We start from the raw sequence: 18,781 nt of genomic DNA on the forward strand, positions 1-18,781 counted from the left end.
ACATTCATATAATCACAATTTATGAATTTCAGAAACAAACCTTGATTTTCTTCCTGTTCTACCGATGTGGTTGCAGAATTGGGAATTCCAGTCTCTTGTTTTTCCTATTTTGGTGCATTTCCTCCGTGAATCAGTTGTGGTCTTTTGTGAGGGAGCCACAAACAGTATTTTGGACATGGAGCTGAATTCTGCTTTTATACTCCGCCCCTCTGCATGTATTATTCATAATGCTTGGACATAATTAATCTTGGAATAGCGTTTGGCACCTTGCCTTACATCATTTTCATTTTACGTGGGCCTGCAGCTTATTCGTTACAACATTCACTGCAATTGTCAGAACTGAAAGAACTTTTTCATCTGCAGGATGGACACAGACTCATTCATTATTTTTGTTTCAAAGAGCTAGAGCAATGATGATAAAGATTGAATTAAATTCTGGATTATAAACACACCATAGAAGATCAATTCACGTTCTCATTTCTACACTGAATTGGAAGCAAATTAAAAGAACAAACACCCACGGTTCAGAATATTGTTTGAGAAGTGATGTCATGTTGACATAATGCATAAAGGAAGACCGTGCATTAATTTTCTTTTGAATATTACGAGGACATTGTTCAACCAAACAGTGCTCTTGTCTTTTGCTCCTTATTCTTTCAACTGATTTGCCCGTGTAATTTGAGGTAAGATCAGAGTGACTTCCCTTTCAATCGAAGCAGGACTTGGCTGAAGGTGGAATCAAGGACCCTGAGAAAAACTGTGATTAATGGGAATTAGAGAACATTCTGCACTGGAAATGGGAACAAGAGAAAAATCAGTCTCTGAAAGTTATCTTCCAAGTTGCATGTCATCCTGACTAGGGACTAATTTGCTGATCCTTCACAAGTATTTGTAAAAAATCTTGGAATGCCCCTACAAACAGCTCTGTCTGGATTTGCATCATTTTGGATTGAAGAGGTAAAACAGGGCAACACTGTGTCACTTATTCCAGAGCCATTGAGGATGACAAATAAACTCTGCCTTTGCTAGTGCCTTCCAAAACCCTGGACGAATATGTCTTGTTAAAAAATACAAAGATATTTTATGTTTTCATAGATATATGGAAAATCTCGGAAAGGTAAGATCTTGCTGGATCAGTACAATGCCAGTGACATCAGGAGCATGTTAAGACATTGTTAACAATTGGGATCAGTACTTCAATCAGTTACTTTCAGAGGATTGATCATGTGATATCATGACCACCGAGTTCACATTTTCATAATGCATTATGACAATGGCAATAAACTATCGGTATTTGGGGAGCTGTCAGGCACATAGTTTTTCATTTTTCATTCAAAAACCATAACCAAATTCTTGAGCGGCAATAGAAATGGCAGCTTCGCTTTTCCTTTTCAGATCAGACAAATATCCACTGTCCAAAAGAGTAGCTAAATTGAAAGTGCAGGAAAGTGCATCGGTAGTGGGCGACACGGTGGCACAGTGGTTAGCACTGCTGCTTCACAGCGCCAGACACCTGGGTTCAATTCCTGCCTCAGGCGACTGTGTGGAGTTTGCACGTTCGCCCCGTATCTGCGTGTGTTTCCTCCGGGTGCTCCGGTTTCCTCCCACATTCCAAGGATGTGCAGGTCAGGTGAATTGGCCATGCTAAATTGCCCGTAATGTGAGGTAAGGGGTAAATGTACGGGTATGGGTGGGTAACACTCCGGCGGGTCGGTGTGGATTTGTTGGGCCGAAGGGCCTGTTTCCACGCTGTAATGTAATCTAATCTAATCTAAAAACATTTGCAGGTTCTAAGCAGATAGAAACACAATTAACTTTTTGATTCCAATATCAGTTTTTCAGAAGAGGATCATATCAGACTCAATATGCTGCCTCTGTCTCTACCTCCAGATCCTGACTCATTTGTGGCGTATTGTCACTGTTTACTGTTTAGAACATAGAACAGTACAGCACAGAACAGGCCCTTCAGCCCACGGTGTTGTGCCCCGACCATTGATCCTCATGTGAGGTAAACCTAATGTACGAACTCTCAAATTTCTGTGACCATATGCATGTTCAGCAGTCTGTTAAATATCCCCAATGACCTTGCTTCCACAACTGCTGCTGGCAACGCATTCCATGCTCTCACAACTCTCTGCGTAAAGAACCTGCCTCTGACATCTGCTCTATACTTTCCGCCAAACAGCGTAAAACTATGACCCCTCGTGTTAACAATTGCTGCCCTGGGAAAAGGTTTCTGGCTATCAACTCTATCTGTGCCTCTCAATATCTTGTACACTTCAATTAGGACCCCTCTCTTCCTTCTTTTTTCCAACAAAAAAAGTCCGAGCTCAGTCAACTCGTAAGCTAAGCCCTCCAGTCCAGGCAGCATCCTGGTAAACCTCCCCTGAACCCTCTCCAAAGCATCCACATCTTTCCTATAGTAGGGCGACCAGAACTGGACACAGTATTCCAAGTGCGTTCTAACCAAAGTTTTATAGAGCTGCAACAAGATCTCACGGCTCATAAACACAATCCCCCTGTTAATGAAAGCCAAAACACCATATGCTTTCTTAACAACCCTGTCCACCTGGGTGGAAATTTTAAGGGATCTTTGTACCTGCACACCAAGATCCCTCTGTTTCTCCACACTGCCAACAATCCTGTACTCAACTTTCAAGTTCGATCTTCCAAGATGCATCACCTCGCATTTATCCAGTTTGAATTCCATCTACCACCTCTCAGCCTATATCTGCATCCTGGCAATGTGATGCTGCAGCCTACAACAGTCCTGTATACTGTCAATGATACCTCCAACCTTTGTGTCCTCTGCAAACTTGCTAACCTATCCTTCAATCTCCTTATCCAAGTTATTAATAAAAATTACAAAGTGTAGACATTCATCACTGACTTCCAGGCAGAATATTTTCCTTCCACTACCACTCGATGCCTTCTGTCGACCAGCCAATTCTGTATCCAGACAGCTAACTTTCCCTGTATCCCATTCCTCCTGACCTTCTGAACGAGCCTACCATGGGGAACCTTATCAAATGCCTAACTGAAGTCCAGATATACAACATCCACCGCTCGAACCTCATCAACGTGGCGAGTAACATGGTCAAAGAACTCAATAAGATTTGTGAGGCATGGCCTGCCCCTCACAAAGTCGTGCTGACTGCCTTTAATCAAGCCATGCTCTTCCAGATGGTCATAAGCCCTATCCCTCAGAATCCTTTCTTACACCTTGCAGATGACAGATGTGAGACTGACTGGTCTGTAATTGCCGGGGATTTCCCTATTTCCTTTCTTGAAGAGAGGAATTACATTTGTCTCCCTCCAGTCCTCTGGTACGACTCCGGTGGAGAGCGAGGATGCAAAGATCTTCGCAAGCGGCGAAGCAATCACGTTTCTCGCTTCCCATAGCAGCCAAGGACAAATCTGGTCTGGGATTAATATTGTCAATATTAATGTTTGTCAAAATTTTCAACACATCAGCTTCCTCAATCTATCTGTTGCAGCATGATTACCTGCTCCTCAATGGTTTCATTCACTACAAGGTCCTTTTCTTTTGTAAAGACAGAAGCTAAAAACTCATTTAGGGCTTCCCCTACCTCCTCAGGCTCTATACACAAGTTCCCTATGCTATCCCTGATCGGCCCTACTCTTTCTGTGACCATTCTCTTATTCCTCACATATGTGCAAAACGCCTTTAGATTCTCCCTAGTCCTTCCTGCCAAACCTTTTTCCTGCCCCTCCTGTCTCTCCTCAGACCATTTTTGAGCACCTTCCTCGCCTGCCTGTAATCCTCTAGAGCTGAGCAAGACCCTTGCTTCCTCCACCTTACATAAGCTGCCTTCTTTCTTTTGACGAGAAGCTCCTCCGCTCTCGACATCCAAGGTTCCTTTATCTTACCACTTCTTGCCTGTCTCAAAGAAACACATTTATGCATCACTCGCAACAACTGTTCCTTAAACAGTCTCCACATGTCTATAGTGCCCTTTCCATGGAACAATTGCTCCCAGTCCATGCTTCGCAACGCTGTATGATAGTATCATAGTTTCCTTTTCCCCAATTAAATATCCTCCCATTGTGCTTGCTTCTCGCCTTCTCCATAGCTATATAGAATGTGAGGCAGTTGTGATCACTATCACCAAAATGCTCTCCCACCGCAAGATCTGACATCTGCCCCAGCTCATTGCCGAGCACCAAATCCAAAATGTCCTTTCCCTTTGTCGGCCTGTCAGCGTACTGAGTTAGGAAACCCTGCTGAAAACACCTTACAAAAACAGCTCCTTCCAAACCACCTGCTGGAACGAGTTTCCAATCAATATTGGGAAAGCTAGTCACCCATTACAACTACCCTATTCCATTCACACTTTTCCAAAATCTGCCGACCTATGCTTTCTTCAATCTCCCTGCTTCTATTGGGGGGCCTGTAGTAAACCTCTAATGAGGTGATTGCTGCCTTACTGTTCCTAATTTCCACCCATACTGCCTCAGTAGGCAGACACTCCTCGACAATGGTAACTCCTGTAGCTGTGATACCCTGTCTGATTAGCAGTGCTACACCCCCTCCTCTTTTTACTTCCTCTCCATTCTTTTTAAATGTTCTAAACCCAGGAACATCCAGCAACCATTCCTGCCCCTGAGAAACCCATGTCTCTGTTATGGCTACAACATCATAGATCTCAGCTCATCACTTTTAATTACATTTTTCCCAGTATTACCGAGCACAGTGACTCCGTTTAGGGGGAGGGGCAGGGACGGGGGAATGGTGTCTCAGTGGTTAGCACGGCTGTCTCACAGTACCAGGGCTCCGTTTTGGGGCGAGGGGGAGAGGGGCATGATGTTTCAGTGGTTAGCACGGCTGTCTCACAGTACCTGGGACCCGGTTTGGTTAGGAGTGGGAGGGGGTACATGGTGTCTCAGTGGTTAGTACGGCTGTCTCATAGTACCAGGGACCCGGTTTTGGGGGAGGGGGAGGGGTGCTGGTGTCTCAGTGGTTAGTACGGCTGTCTCACAGTACCTGGGATCTGGTTTGTGGGGAGAGGGAGTGGGGCTGTTTCTCACTGCCTTTGACATCTTCCAAAACCTTTCTCCAAACACCTTAAAATTATGCTCACCTCGTGACAATCATTTCCACCCTGGGAAGAAGTCTCTGGCTATTTACGCTGTCTGTAACTCTCACCATCTTGTTCAGCTCTATCAAGTTACCTCTCATCCTTCTTTACTCCAATGAGAAAAGCCATAGCTCCCTCAACCTTTTTTCATAAGACAAGCTCTCTAGTCCAGGCAGCATTCTGGTAAATCTCCTCTACACCCGTTCTAAAGCCTCCATATCCTTTCTATAATGAGGCGACCAAAACACTTCATTGTGGCCTCACCAGAGCTTTACAGACCTGCAACATAATCTCGCGGCTCTTCAACACAGTCCCCCTGCTAATGAAAACCAACACACCATGCGCCTTCTTAACAACCCTATCAACTTAAGTGGCAAATGAGAGACCTGCAGACATGGACCCCAAGATTTTTTGTTACTCCAAACTGCGATGAATCCTACATTTGACCCAGTAATCTGCATTCAAATTCGACTTCCAAAATGAATCCCTTCACAAAATAGGAAATTGGAACAGAATTACGCCATTTAGATCCTTGGATCTGCTGTGTGGGTTGGTCACAGCTAAAATGTTTCTCAGACACATTTTCCTGCCTTCACCAACTGACCATTGATTCCCTTATTCATGAAAAACATACTTATCTCTATCTTAAAGAAACCACTGTGTGTGCGGGCGTGTGCATGTGTTTGTGTGTAAGTGTCCATATCTGTATGTATACGTGTTGTGTGTTGAATGTGTCTATGTATGTTTGTGTGCATCTCTGTGAAATGATGGCTCTGTGATTTTGGGGGTAAATCCATTGAAATTGAGATAAACCCTTACTCCCATCGTCCACCTCTGCGTCTGTCCCTGTTCAGGTTCTCGTCATAATATGCCACCCTCTGCTGGTCTCCCCATGCCACTGCACAAGTGTCAGTTTTTTTCTATGTGATGACATCAAATACTGTGAATCTCTCACATTGCACGGCTGTTTGGTTTTGCAAAATTCTCTGGATGCACAGAACAATTTTGTCTGACACCTAGATATATTACCACCTCCACTGGGCCAGTTTCAGGACTTTTCAATCCTTTCTCACTTACACCTTGTAGGGGTGAATTATAAAATATTTCAATTTAAAGAACGTGTCATAAATTCATCACATCACCTTACAGATGATTTGGTCAAAGTTGCTTGGATGCAGTTGCAGTGAAACTACTCTTGAAGGTGTACACTTTGTGTAACGAATAATCTTCAAAGACAAATCACTTTCACATTACAGAGCGGGCACAGATATTACTCAGGAGCATTCGCCACTCTGAGTGTCCTCAGTACAATTATGATCCTCGCTATACCCAACTGTGTGTGTGTGTGTGTGTGTGTGTGTGTGTGTGTGTGTGTGTGTGTGTGTGTGTGTGTGTGTGTGTGTGTGTGTGTGTATGTGTGTGTGTGTGTGCCTCTGTGCAGCTGGTGCTGTCAGTTTGAATGGTGCTATGATCTACCCCCCTCTCTGCACCTCCTAGACTGAATCCCTTATGGTTTTCTCCCTCCACTGCCATCAATGCAGTGGAGTGTGAAGGCCAGCAGAGGTGGACATTGCATCACTTTAAACACCACAGAGTCTGCCAGATCCGCTGTGCGCTCAGATACGCTCAGAGACACGCAGATATATAAAGATATGCATATAGATAAGCAGGCACACATAGAGACTGGTGCGGTCACACAGATACTAAAGCACACAGAGACAAATCCCGATACACTGATGCACGTGCACACACAGATATACAGGCATCAGTACAGACACACCACAAACACTGACACACTGACGTTTATACAGACATGCAGAATCTGCCAGTATTTATTTTTCGCGTGGTGACTTCCTCAATATTTCACTCGATCGTGTGGTGTGTGCCAATATTTCCGTTGATCCCTAGGGATTCCTCTGCACCCTCACTATAGCTTCTATATCTTTCCTATAACAAGGCGACGAGAACCAAACACAATGTTCCAAGTGTGCTGTTACGACACAACAATGAACCCGTTTCTGAATTAAACCAAACACCCAGAAAAGCTTACCTTGCCTTATAATCTGTTAAAGCACCCATCCTTCTCCTCTAACCAAAATCAAAGAACCTCTGTGCCACAGCATGGAAAGTTAACGAGTTTTTCTATTCCTTATTTTTTTCCAGCCGTCTCTTTGGGAGTTTAGACTAGTGGGGATGGAGGTTAGGGCAGTTGAATATTCCTCCTGCAGAATGTGGGAGGTAAGGGTCACCACCAGCGTCATTGCTGACTACATCTCCTGGAATTGCAACTGATTCCAGCTCCTTGAAAACCGCGTTAGGGAACTGGAGCTGGAGCTGGATGAACTTCGAATCATTTGGGTGGCAGAGGGGATTATTGAGAGGAGTTACAGGGAGGTAGTCACACCTAAGGTACAAGAAAAAGGCAAATGGGTTACAGTCAGGGGACGGAAAGGGAACCGGCAGTGCAGAGATCCCTTGTGGCCATTCACCTCAACAATAAATATACCCTTTTGGATATATCGGGGGGGGGGGGTGGACTTACAAGGGTAGAGCAGTGGGTAGACGGCTCTGGCGCAGCGTCTGTCCCTGCTGCTCAGAAGGGAAAGGGGAAGAGGAGCAGAGCAGTAGTGATTGGGGACTCTATAGTTAGTGGGTCAGATAGGAGGTTCTGTAGGGACGAGAGAGACTCACGGTTGGTGTGTTGCCTCCCAGGTGCCAGAGTTTGTGATGTCTCGAATCGTGTTTTTGGGATACTTAAGGGGGAGACGGAACAGCCCCAGGTCGTGGTCCACATAGGCACCAACGACATAGGTAGGAAGCGAGATGGGGATTTAAGGCAGAAATTCAGGGAGCTAGGATGCAAGCTTTGAGCTAGGATGAACAGAGTTGTTGCCTCTGGTTTCTTGCCCGCGCCACATGCTAGTGAGGCAAGGAATAGGGAGAGAGAGAAGGTGAACACGTGGCTACAGGAATGGTGCAGGAGGGAGGGTTTTGGATTCTTGGATAATTGGGGCTCTTTCTGGGGTAGGTGGGACGTCTACAAGCAGGATGGGCTTCATCTGAACCAGAGGGGTACCAATATCCTTGGGGGGGGGTGGAAATCACTCAGGCTATTGGGGTGGGTTTAAACTAATCCAGCAAGGGGATGGGAGCCAAAATTTTAGTTAGAGTATAGAAAGGGTTGAGAGTAGGGAGGTCCAAAATCAAGTTTCAGAGATGCAAGATAGCACTGGCAAGCAAGAGGGTGGTTTGAAGTGTGTCCATTTCAACGCCAGGAGCACCCGGAATAAGGTGGGTGAACTTGCAGCATGGTTTGATACCTGGGACTTCAATGTTGTGGCCATGTTGGAGACATGGTTAGAGCACGGACAGGAATAGTTGTTGCAGGTTCCAGGATTTAGATGTTTCAGTAAGAACAGAGAAGATGTTAAAAGAGGGGGAGGCATTACATTGTTGGTCAAGGACAGTATTGCAGTTGCAGAAAGGATGTTTGAGGACTCATCAACTGAGGTGGTATGGGCTGAAGTTAGCAAGAGAAAAGGGGAGGTCACCCCGTTGGGAGTTTTCTATAGGCCTCCGAATAGTTCTAGAGATGTAGAGGGAAGAATAGCAAAGATGATTCTCGATAGGAGTGACAGAGACAGGGTAGATGTAATGGGGAACTTCAACTTTTGAAATATTGAATGGGAACACTATAGTACGAGTACTATAGAGGGGTCAGATTTTGTCCAGTGTGTGCAGGTGGGCTTCCTGACACAGTATATAGACTGGCCAACAAGGGGCGAAGCCACATTAGTTTTGATAATGGGTAATGCGCCTGGTGAGGTGTTAGACTTGGAAGTAGGTGAGGACTTTGATGATAGCAATCACAATTCCATTATGTTTACTTTAGTGATAGAAAGGGATAGGTGTATACCACAGGGTAAGAGTTACAGCTGGGGGAAAGGCAATTACGATGCCATTAGGCAAGATTTAGGAAGCATATGATGGGGAACGAAACTGCAGGGGATAGGCACATTAGAAATGTGGAGCTTATTCAAGGAAAAGCTACTGTGTGTCCTAGATATGTATGTACCTGTCAGGCAGGGAGGAAGCTGTACAGCGCGGGAGCCGTGGTTTACGAATGAAGTGGAATCTCTGGTCAAGAGGAACACGGCGACTTTTGTTAGGATGCGATGTGAAGGCTCAGTTAGGGTGCTTGAGGGTTACAAGGTAGCCAGGAAAGACCTAAAGAGAGAACTTTGGAATGCTTTGTCTGCAACGGTAGTAGATTCGCCAACTTTAAGTACATTTAAGTCGTCATTGGACAAGCATATGGACGTCCATGGAATAGTGTCGGTTAGATAGGCTTCAGATTGGTATGACAGGTCGATTCAATATCGACGGCCGAAGGGCCTGTACTGCGCTGTAGTGTTCTATATTCTATGTTCCCCTACCTCCTCTGACTCCTGGCGCAAGTTCCCTCCACTATCCTGATGAGTCCTACCCTCACTAAAGCCATCATCTTGTTCCTCACAAAAGTATAGAACATCTTAAGTTTTATCTTAATCCTACTCACCAAGTCTTTTTCATGCCCGCTTCTCGCTCTCCTGAGATTATTCTTCACTTTCTTCCTGACTACCTTGAAACACTCTAGACCCTTGTCTGATCCTTGCCTACTTAACCTTAAGTCATTTTCCTCCTTCCTCTTGAGATATTCTACATCCATTGATACAATGGAGATATGGAGCTGCAAATGGATTGGAGCTGCACATCCTGTCACTTCCAGCATTGGCTGCAGGTTTCCCCACACTGGGCAGTGATCTCACACAGTGCTACTGCACAATGCACAGGGGCAGTGTACACAGCTCCACATGCTGAGAGGGTAACTCCTCCTGGTTTACAGTTCAATGCACTGGGGTGGTGTACACAGCTCTACATGCTCGGAGGATAAATGCTCCTGGTTTACATAACAATTCACTGCTGTTCACGGCATAGCTCCCAGTGCTGGAGAGGCAGTTCTTGGACTGGTGTGGTCTGCACAGATTTCTGGGTTGTATTGAGCAGTATACTAGCCTGGTCTGAACACTGCTACATGCTGCACAGATATATCATCTGGATTATGGTGTCTGATTCTGTGACATGGATTTCAGCTGATTTATCAGCACATTTACTTTATATTCTTATTTTTTGTTATTGGACCTACGAAAATACTACTCATCCAGTTTATCCCATTTGCCTCTTTACTGAACTTGTCGATCATCCAATGTAACATGAATATCCGTCCTTCTGTAGCTTAATCTGGCCGTTGGTGCTCATATCCCTGGAATCCCTGGGAAATCATTATGAAACTCAGAAACAATGTGCAAAACGAATGGATCGTGGTCTCCTGGACGTCCCGTCTGTGTGTCCCATTTGGATCCCGAGTGTATCGAGAGCTGGCATTGTGAAGCTCAGAAACAATGAAATGGTATGTGTCAGACTGCTGTTCACTTCCCGGTGAGTTCCATGTGGTGCGCCATAGACAGGGGTGTGTGTGCTGGGCTGTTGTTCACTTCCTGGTGTGTCTCATGTGGTGCTCCATGGACAGGGGTGTGTGTTTGACTGTTGCTCACTTCCCGGCTTGTCCCATGTCGTCCTCCATGGACAGGGAGGTGTGTGCTGGGCTGTTGTTCACTTCCCGATGTGTCCCATGTGGTACTCCATAGATAGGGGTGTATGTGTTTGGCAGTTGTTCACTTCTGGGTGTGCCCCATGTGGTACTCCATAGACAGGGGTGTATGTGTTTGACTGTTGCTCACTTCCTGGTGTTCCCCATGTGGTACTCCATAGACAGGGGTGTATGTGTATGACTGTTACTCACTTCCCGGTGTGCCCCATGTACTGCTCCATGGGCAGGGGGTGTGTGTGCTGGGCTATTGTTCACTTCCCGGTGTGGCCCATGTGGTGATCCATGGACAGGGTTGTGTGTGTGCTGGATTATTGTTCACTTCCCGGTGTGCCCCATGTGGTGCTCCATGTTGGACAGGGGTTCCAATAGCTTGAGACACGCCTTTGAACCTTGGACTGTGCGTGTCCACTGAACCCCTGTGCTTGTCCCTCTCAGATGATTGTGTAGTCAGTAACACGAGGAAACCTCTCGAGTATAATGCTAAAAGAGCAGGCATCTAACTTGTAGCTGAGGGGCTTCTAACTGACTCCTGTTATTGAAAAATTAGTGGAGGTGCTGGGGATGGTTTGCCTCAGGTTTTGCTGTGAGCTGCCTCAGACATTCAGGGAGACATGAGAATTTGGCGACCCAACTCTGGTTGGAGCATACGGACTGTAGTTTCAACACCTGCGCCTGTAAGATGAACAACAAATGGTGCAGAGGCTGCACAGAGAGGAAGATCTGAAACCACGGAGTGAGTGTCCTTGGGAAAAGGGATCTTCTGTATCCACACCGGGTTTTCCAGGAACAGCTTCCCAAGTTACATTTAACTCAGGAGCAGAGTGTGAGAGGACCCTGATTGAACAAGAAGCTGGTCACAGAGTGGTGGCACTTCCTTCAACACGATCTGCATCTTCACAGCAGTGGGAGGACGGTGCAGCCAGGCTCACTGTTTCACTCAGCTTCTATGATCCCGAACTTTCCAGGCAGGAGTGAGTGACAGATTCATCAATTCCCAGTATGACGACGTCAACATCACCATTTGGATACATAGAATATATATGGTGGTTGAGAGCAATGGGGTCCCTGGGAACATCAGGAAGATAAATCAACACTTCCCGTGTCTGATCGGGTCAGAATGAACCCTCCAGTACACACTGCATCACTAAGTCCTGTAGTATTTTTCCGTTTCGGTAACATACTACCTACCATTCTTCCTAAAGAAAATGACAGACGATATATTATCTTTAATCCCATTTGCTAAACTTTTATCCATTGTTTTCACCTGTCCATATCCAATTACAGACTCTCCACCTTCCCTTGATAATTTAGTTTCCTGTTTATCTTAGTTTAATCGGCATACATAGTTTCAGTACATTTGTTCCACTCCTCCTGATCATTTATACAGATTGTAAGGAGGTGTGGACACTGCACTGGTCACTGTGTGACTCCACTGTGACGTTCTGTCAAACTGACTAAGGCTGATTTATCCGGAGTGTCTGCTTCCTGTCTGATAACTAGTCCTCCTTCATTTATGTGTAACACATTCAAAGCGCTGAATAAGAACAAAGAGCATCAGTTCGGCAATCCAGCCCCTCAGGCCTCTTCCGACATTGAATACAATCATAGCTGATGTCATTGCGGTCTCAGTTCCACGTTCCTGTCCGCTCTCCATATTCCTTCACTTACTCAATATCCCAGCACCTACTGCACTCTGGGGCAGTGAATTACACTGATTCCCAACCCTGTGACAGAAGTACGTTCTCCTCACCCCTGTTTAAATTCTCCCCCACCTCATCCTAAAACTATGGGTTTCGGATCGTTCGAGATTGTACCACATGAGGAAATATCAACTTCACATCTACATTGTAAATCACCTTTAACATCGTCCAGACCTCCGATATCTCCTCTCATTTTTCTAGACTCCAGGCAGTGTTGGCCTGAACTGCTCAATCTCTCTTCAGAGGGCAATCTCCTCATCTCTGGAGTAAATCGAGTAAACCACTTCTGAACTGCCTCCATGGCAAATTCATCCCTCCTATAGTCAGGACACCAAGACTGCACACAGAACTCAGTTGTGATCTCACACCTCCCTCCCTTTATAATCCATTGTTTTAGAAATAAATGCCAATGTTGCACTTGCCTTTCTCATTATCTGCTGTACCTACAGCAGAGTATTCTATAGTATGGACGCGGACAGCCAGATCTCTCTGCACTTGATCATTCTGAAGTCTCTCTCCATTTTGATAATAATTTGCCTTTCTGCTACACTGATCCGAACGGAAACATTCATACTTTTCGTTGTTCAGTTTCTTCTGTCAAATGTTGCCCCAACCTATCCATATACATTTTCTAATTTCTTGCATCGTCATTGCAATTTCTCACCTAAGTTAGTCTCATCTGTTAATTTGGTTATAACATGTTCTATCCTCTCAACTACTAAAGACTATAGATTGGAACTAGTTGGGGCCTGGGGACCAAGACATATGGTTTCCCAAAAGTTGAATTTTGCCAACAGAAAATCACCCATATTTTTCCATCTCACTGCATTTTGTTGCCTCGCCAAGCCTGTGTCCAAGTTGATAAATTACTTTTAATCGTAACCGATCTTATTCTGCAGATTAATCATTTGTGCTGAGCTATTCAATGCCTTCTGGAAGTCTAAATATTTCATCTCTCGGATCCCCACGATCCAAATCATGTTGATTCTGATGGATTGTGGTTTTACTTTTCAAATTTCTTGTCATTAGTTCCTGAATAATCGACTTTAACAATATTTCTTATATTTCAACAGTTTTCTCACTACTTTATATTCCATCGAGAAGGTGATAATTCTAAATTCTTAACTTTCTATAATCTCTTTGTTCGCTCCAATCCTGTATAATTGGCACATGGCGTGAAATGACCAGCTCTGATTACTGTGTAAGAGGTCTGAGTCGCCGAATGGAGTCATTCTCTTCCTTGTGCACAAAATCGATGGGCTGATGTCTTTCTGGTGTTCCACATCACCATCTCGATAGTCTGCCTGACCACCTCCTGTTGATGCGTAAGAGTCGTGAGGGCTTATGCAATCTTTCTGTTGCTGTGTAACAGTTTGAGGGGCTGAAAAAACTTCTCATATTCCTCCATCACAGGATGGAGATACTGAACTGTCTCTCCTGAATCCCTGATATAGGACTGATGGAATGATTGGCCTTCTTCTGTTCCCATACACCAGACATGTGAGGTAAACTTCTTCTTTCTTTCCCATAAGAAATCTCATATAGTTTGCATCCTTCTCCAATTCCCGTGCAACAGGCTCGATGGGACTGAATATCCTCCTGATATCCCAGTACACCAATCTCCAGTCCCTGTGTGACCTCTTCCATTTCCTATGTTACAGACTTGAGGAGGCTGAATAGATTGATCCTATTGCTACATAACAGGGTACTGTGCTGCATGGCCTACTCTGGGCCCAGTGTTATCGACTCGAGGAGCTGACTGGCCTCCTCCCGTAACTGTATATCAGGCTCCATGGACCGAATAGCCTCTTCCTGTTCTGGTGTAACAGGATCAATATCCTTCGAGACACTACGTCCTAATAAATGACAGAAGGTGCTGAACGAGAGAGTGCCCGTACTCTGAAGCACTCTCGTCTCCATATCTGACTTACAGAGACGAACCATTAATGTTGTGTTTTTTCTGGATAAAGTCCTGAAGCTGAAAGTAACAAAAGAGGTCCCTCCCAGATACCTCATATTCTTGGCTCAGTTGCTCAAAATTCATCATGACCTCCCTGTCAAAAAATTCTCCCAAACAGGAAATTCATCTGGACTCCCAGAGCCTAAAGCCAGAATCCATAAATCCCGGCTGGAATCCTACAAGTACTACAATGAGAGTGAAAGCAGAAGTTTTTGTTTTGTAAAGTGCTCTCAACTTTTCCCATCATTCTCCATGCTTTCACTGTGTTAAGGACAATCGGTTTCTGCAATTCTCCATAATAGTCCTCATCTTGTCGATGAACAACAGATTAATGAGAGGACAATTTGCCTAGAAGGCTTCGATGTCCTGCCAAATTGACCAGGGGTCCTGACAAGCCCAATCAGTCACATCGGAAAGCAAGGAACTTGGTTGGTATTTCTGAAAATCGACACGCCCCCCCATTCACTGTGTCTGCAATTTGTTCCAGGTTAATAGGAGGCCATCTGTGACGGCGGATGAAAGATCAAAGCCAACTGTTAAGCCTCCGTAGCGCCTGCCTGGGCAGCGTCAAAGGGAACATTGGCATGGTGTATCATAAACAAGAAAGGACATTCCTTTTAACCAGAGCTAACTCAAACAGGATATTGGAAGATTCTGTCTTATCTTCTCTAGCAACTGCACGAAGTTAGCTTTATGTAATTGATCGAAGGCTTGGATGATAAAAATACCTAAACTTCCTTGTGACCATCTGGAAGGGAATCAGATTCCACCCAAGGTCGGATACTCTAATAAGACCCCCAACAGGGATGGCCTCCGATTTCATAAAATTGATTTTATACCCTGAGAAAGATCCAAATAAATTAATCATTCATACTAAACAAGACACAGATATCATTGAGTTAGTTAGAAAGAGAGGAACAACATCTGCTTAAAGGGTGATCTTATGCCTTCCTGATCCTACCTCCATGGCAGTGATATTGGCGTCCCTCCAGATGGCTTCTGCCAGCGGCTCAATCATTAATGTAAATGGTAACAGTGAAAGGGGGCAACTTTGTTGGCTACCGCTGTCAATGCTAAAATTGGCAGACCTTATACCATTAGTGAAATCCGTTGCTTTCGGGTCACTATATAACACTGCCACCCACCTGGCGAAGATCCCTCCAATAACAAACAATTCAAGGACATAAAAGTTGCGTATCTACTCCCTCTGGTAAAATGCTTTATCTGCATCCAGGGAGACTACCGAGCCTGGAATCGAACTTTGCTGTCACACTGGAACCATACTTAGCACTCTTCTAATATTATCAGAGGACCTACGGCTGCTAATAAAAATGGTCCTCTTTCACAATAGAGAAAGTGAGGACTGCAGATGCTGGAGATCAGAGCTGAAAATGTGTTGCTGGAAAAGCACAGCAGGTCAGCCAGCATCCAAGGAGCGGAAGAATCGACGTTTCAGACATGAGCCCCTCTTCCTGAAGAAGGGCTCATGTCCGAAACGTCGATTCTCCTGCTCCTTGGATGCTGCCTGACCTGCTGCGTTTTTCCAGCACCACATTTTCAGCTCTTCCACAATGGACCTTCAAAGCCAGCATTTTCGACAAAATGTTAAAGTCCACGTTTAATAATGATATAGGCATATACAAAGTGCAATCCTCTGGGACTTTCCCTCTCTTGTGAATAAGATAAATATTTCCCTTTGTCAGAGAGGATGGGAGGCAGTCCTAACTGTACAAATAATTGTACGTAACCAACATTGACCCAGCCAGCATGTCTATGAATTCCTTCTAAATCTCACTCCGAAAATCCATCTGGGCTGGGGGTTTACCACTCTGCAGCTGTCTCACTGTCTCCTGCATCTCTCGGATTGTCAGAGGGGAAATGTAAAGAGACGCCTGCTCTGAACTTACACGTGGGAGGTCCAAGGTCTTAATAAAGGACTCTATCGTCGCCAATCAGTCCTTCCAGCCCGCTAACTGGAACAACCCAGAGTAGAACTTCCTGAACTCTGCATTAATTTTTTTTGGGATCATGGGTGATAATAGCAGCAATCTTCTTTCTGGCCAAGTATGCCTAATATCCTACTTGGTTATCACCATGCTCGAATAACTTCTGTTTCGCAAAGGAAATCTCTCTCTTTGCTGTCTAGGCGAGTGCAGCATTCAGAGCAGTCCAGAGGGCTGTAATCTGCTGCAATTAAGTTACAGACTGTCTGACAAAATATGGTGTCTCAGCTCTCTTCAGCCGAGCCTCAAGCATATGCTGCTGCTCTCCCTTCTGCCGCTTCTGAGTCGCCGAGTAAGAAATAATCAAATCCCTTATATATGCTTTGACAGTCTCCCAGAGCACCGTCGGATTACGGGCCGTACACAAGTTCATGTTCCAAAAAAATTAAATTCCCCTGAAAAATACTCAATGAATTTGCTATCCTTCAGGAGGAAAGGATCCACGTGCCAGTGCCGTGAGCCTGTCCCATCACTAACATCCTTGACCTCCATGTACACTGGCACATGATCAGAAATGGCTACGTTCCCAATTCTTCAGGACATCACCGAATTTAAAAAGACCAATGGGGCATACAATATGTCAATCCTAGTATAGCATTTATGTGGGTTAGAAAAAAAATGAAGTCCCATCTTCAGGGTGAAGAAATCTCACACATCCACCTGTTCAGGTCCACCAGCTGCCTGGGTGGCGGGGAAATACCCGCGAGACCCCTCGACATCCTATCCACCTCGGAGTCCATACATCAATTAAAGTCTCCCCTTAATTGTATGACGTGCCCCAAGGATCATCGACCTTGTGAGCGCAACTAATTGAAACTTGTGGGGGTGTGCTGGGGCAATATTAATCAAGGTCCAGTATGCCTCTCGATGTATTCAAGCTTTAAGGATCAGAGACCACCCACATGCATTCTTAATTTGATCAAACAACTGATGTGGAAGGTTCTTATGAATGAGTATAGCTACTCCACAACTTGTTGAATTAAAGGATGAGAAAACACCCATCTGAACCTTCCCTGCTGTAAGTGTAAATGCTCCTTATCGGTTAGATGTGTTTCCTGCAGCAAGGCTACATCAACCATTTCCCTTTTTTCACTATTTTTTCTCTTAATCAGTGAATGGCTCCCTTTAACATTCCAGGTGCACCATTTAAACTAGCGGTTATCTATAACCATCCGAAGCAGCCCATGACCCACTGGGAGAAGTACCCCATTTATAGCGCGCCCCGTGAAAGCTGTAAACAGTTCGTATAAACTTGAAAATGTTACGACAAAAACAACCAAATCAAAACTTCTAACAACTATTTCTCCCATGAATCAATATAGACCATAAGTAAGCATAGACTTTCCCCCTTGCCCACAGGGGACGCTCATACTATCCATTAATCCCCCATGGCTCCTCCTAGCTGAAGCCGCTCTCAACCCAGACAAAACAAAGTTAAAAAAGGTTACACAGGTCTTACAACAAGAAAATTAAAAGTGGGCATTCAACCCTGTCCCATCCATACTTACACCGGAGGCAGTCCAGATGAAACAAAATGTAACTACCCCCATCTCTCCCAACCCCCTTTTCCATTCTGTACTAAGAGAGAGAAACTAAAAGCAAATGATAGAAAAAAACAAAGGATAATGGGATGGGAGGAAGAAAGGAGGAGAGTGAAAAAGGAAAAACGGGACCTCCACATACTAAAAAAAAAACCCAAAACGAGGTAAACCAGGCAAACCCCAGAGAAAACAAAGGGAACACAATTGTCCATATTATTTGAACCAGCCAGTCTATTTTAATGTGTACAGGAAGTCCTTTGCGTTTTCTATTGAGGCAAAATTAAACACAGACCCGCTATGACTGAAACGTAATATTGCTGGATATCTTACCAAGTACAGAATATTCATGTCACTCAGTCTCCCTTTTGCCTTTTCAAAGGCTTGCCTCTTGCGAGTCACAGCCGTAGAAAGGTCTTGGAAAAAAGATAATTCGTGAACCTTTGTAGATCAGAGCCTATGGATCCTTCCGCAGAGCTCGAGAAGCTTCCAGCACCTGTTTTTCTCTATCGTGCTGGCGTTGCACAAGGACCAGGCGAGGCGCTGGTCCGATCCAGGCCTGCACACTGCGACCCAATGTGTCCGGTTGTCCCGCACTCAGTCTGCCCTCACATGCAGCTTCAAAAATTGTCTGAGCCATTGTTCCAAGACGCTGACGAGCTGGCTTTCTTTTTCCCGTTCCGGCAGCCTGACCAGGCTGATGTTTTGACGGCTCTGATTTTTGAGGTCCTCGACCTGCTCTACTAAGCCTGTACCTAATATTCCAGCGCTTAGACCCGACCCGCTGAGGATTCTGCCATGTTTTCCGAAGCCGCGGTCCACTCTCCACCT

The sequence above is a fragment of the Chiloscyllium plagiosum genome, unplaced genomic scaffold, assembly GCF_037043375.1.
Source record: "Chiloscyllium plagiosum isolate Xiang-an unplaced genomic scaffold, Cpla_swu_hap1 HiC_scaffold_38, whole genome shotgun sequence".
Lineage (NCBI taxonomy): Eukaryota > Metazoa > Chordata > Chondrichthyes > Orectolobiformes > Hemiscylliidae > Chiloscyllium > Chiloscyllium plagiosum.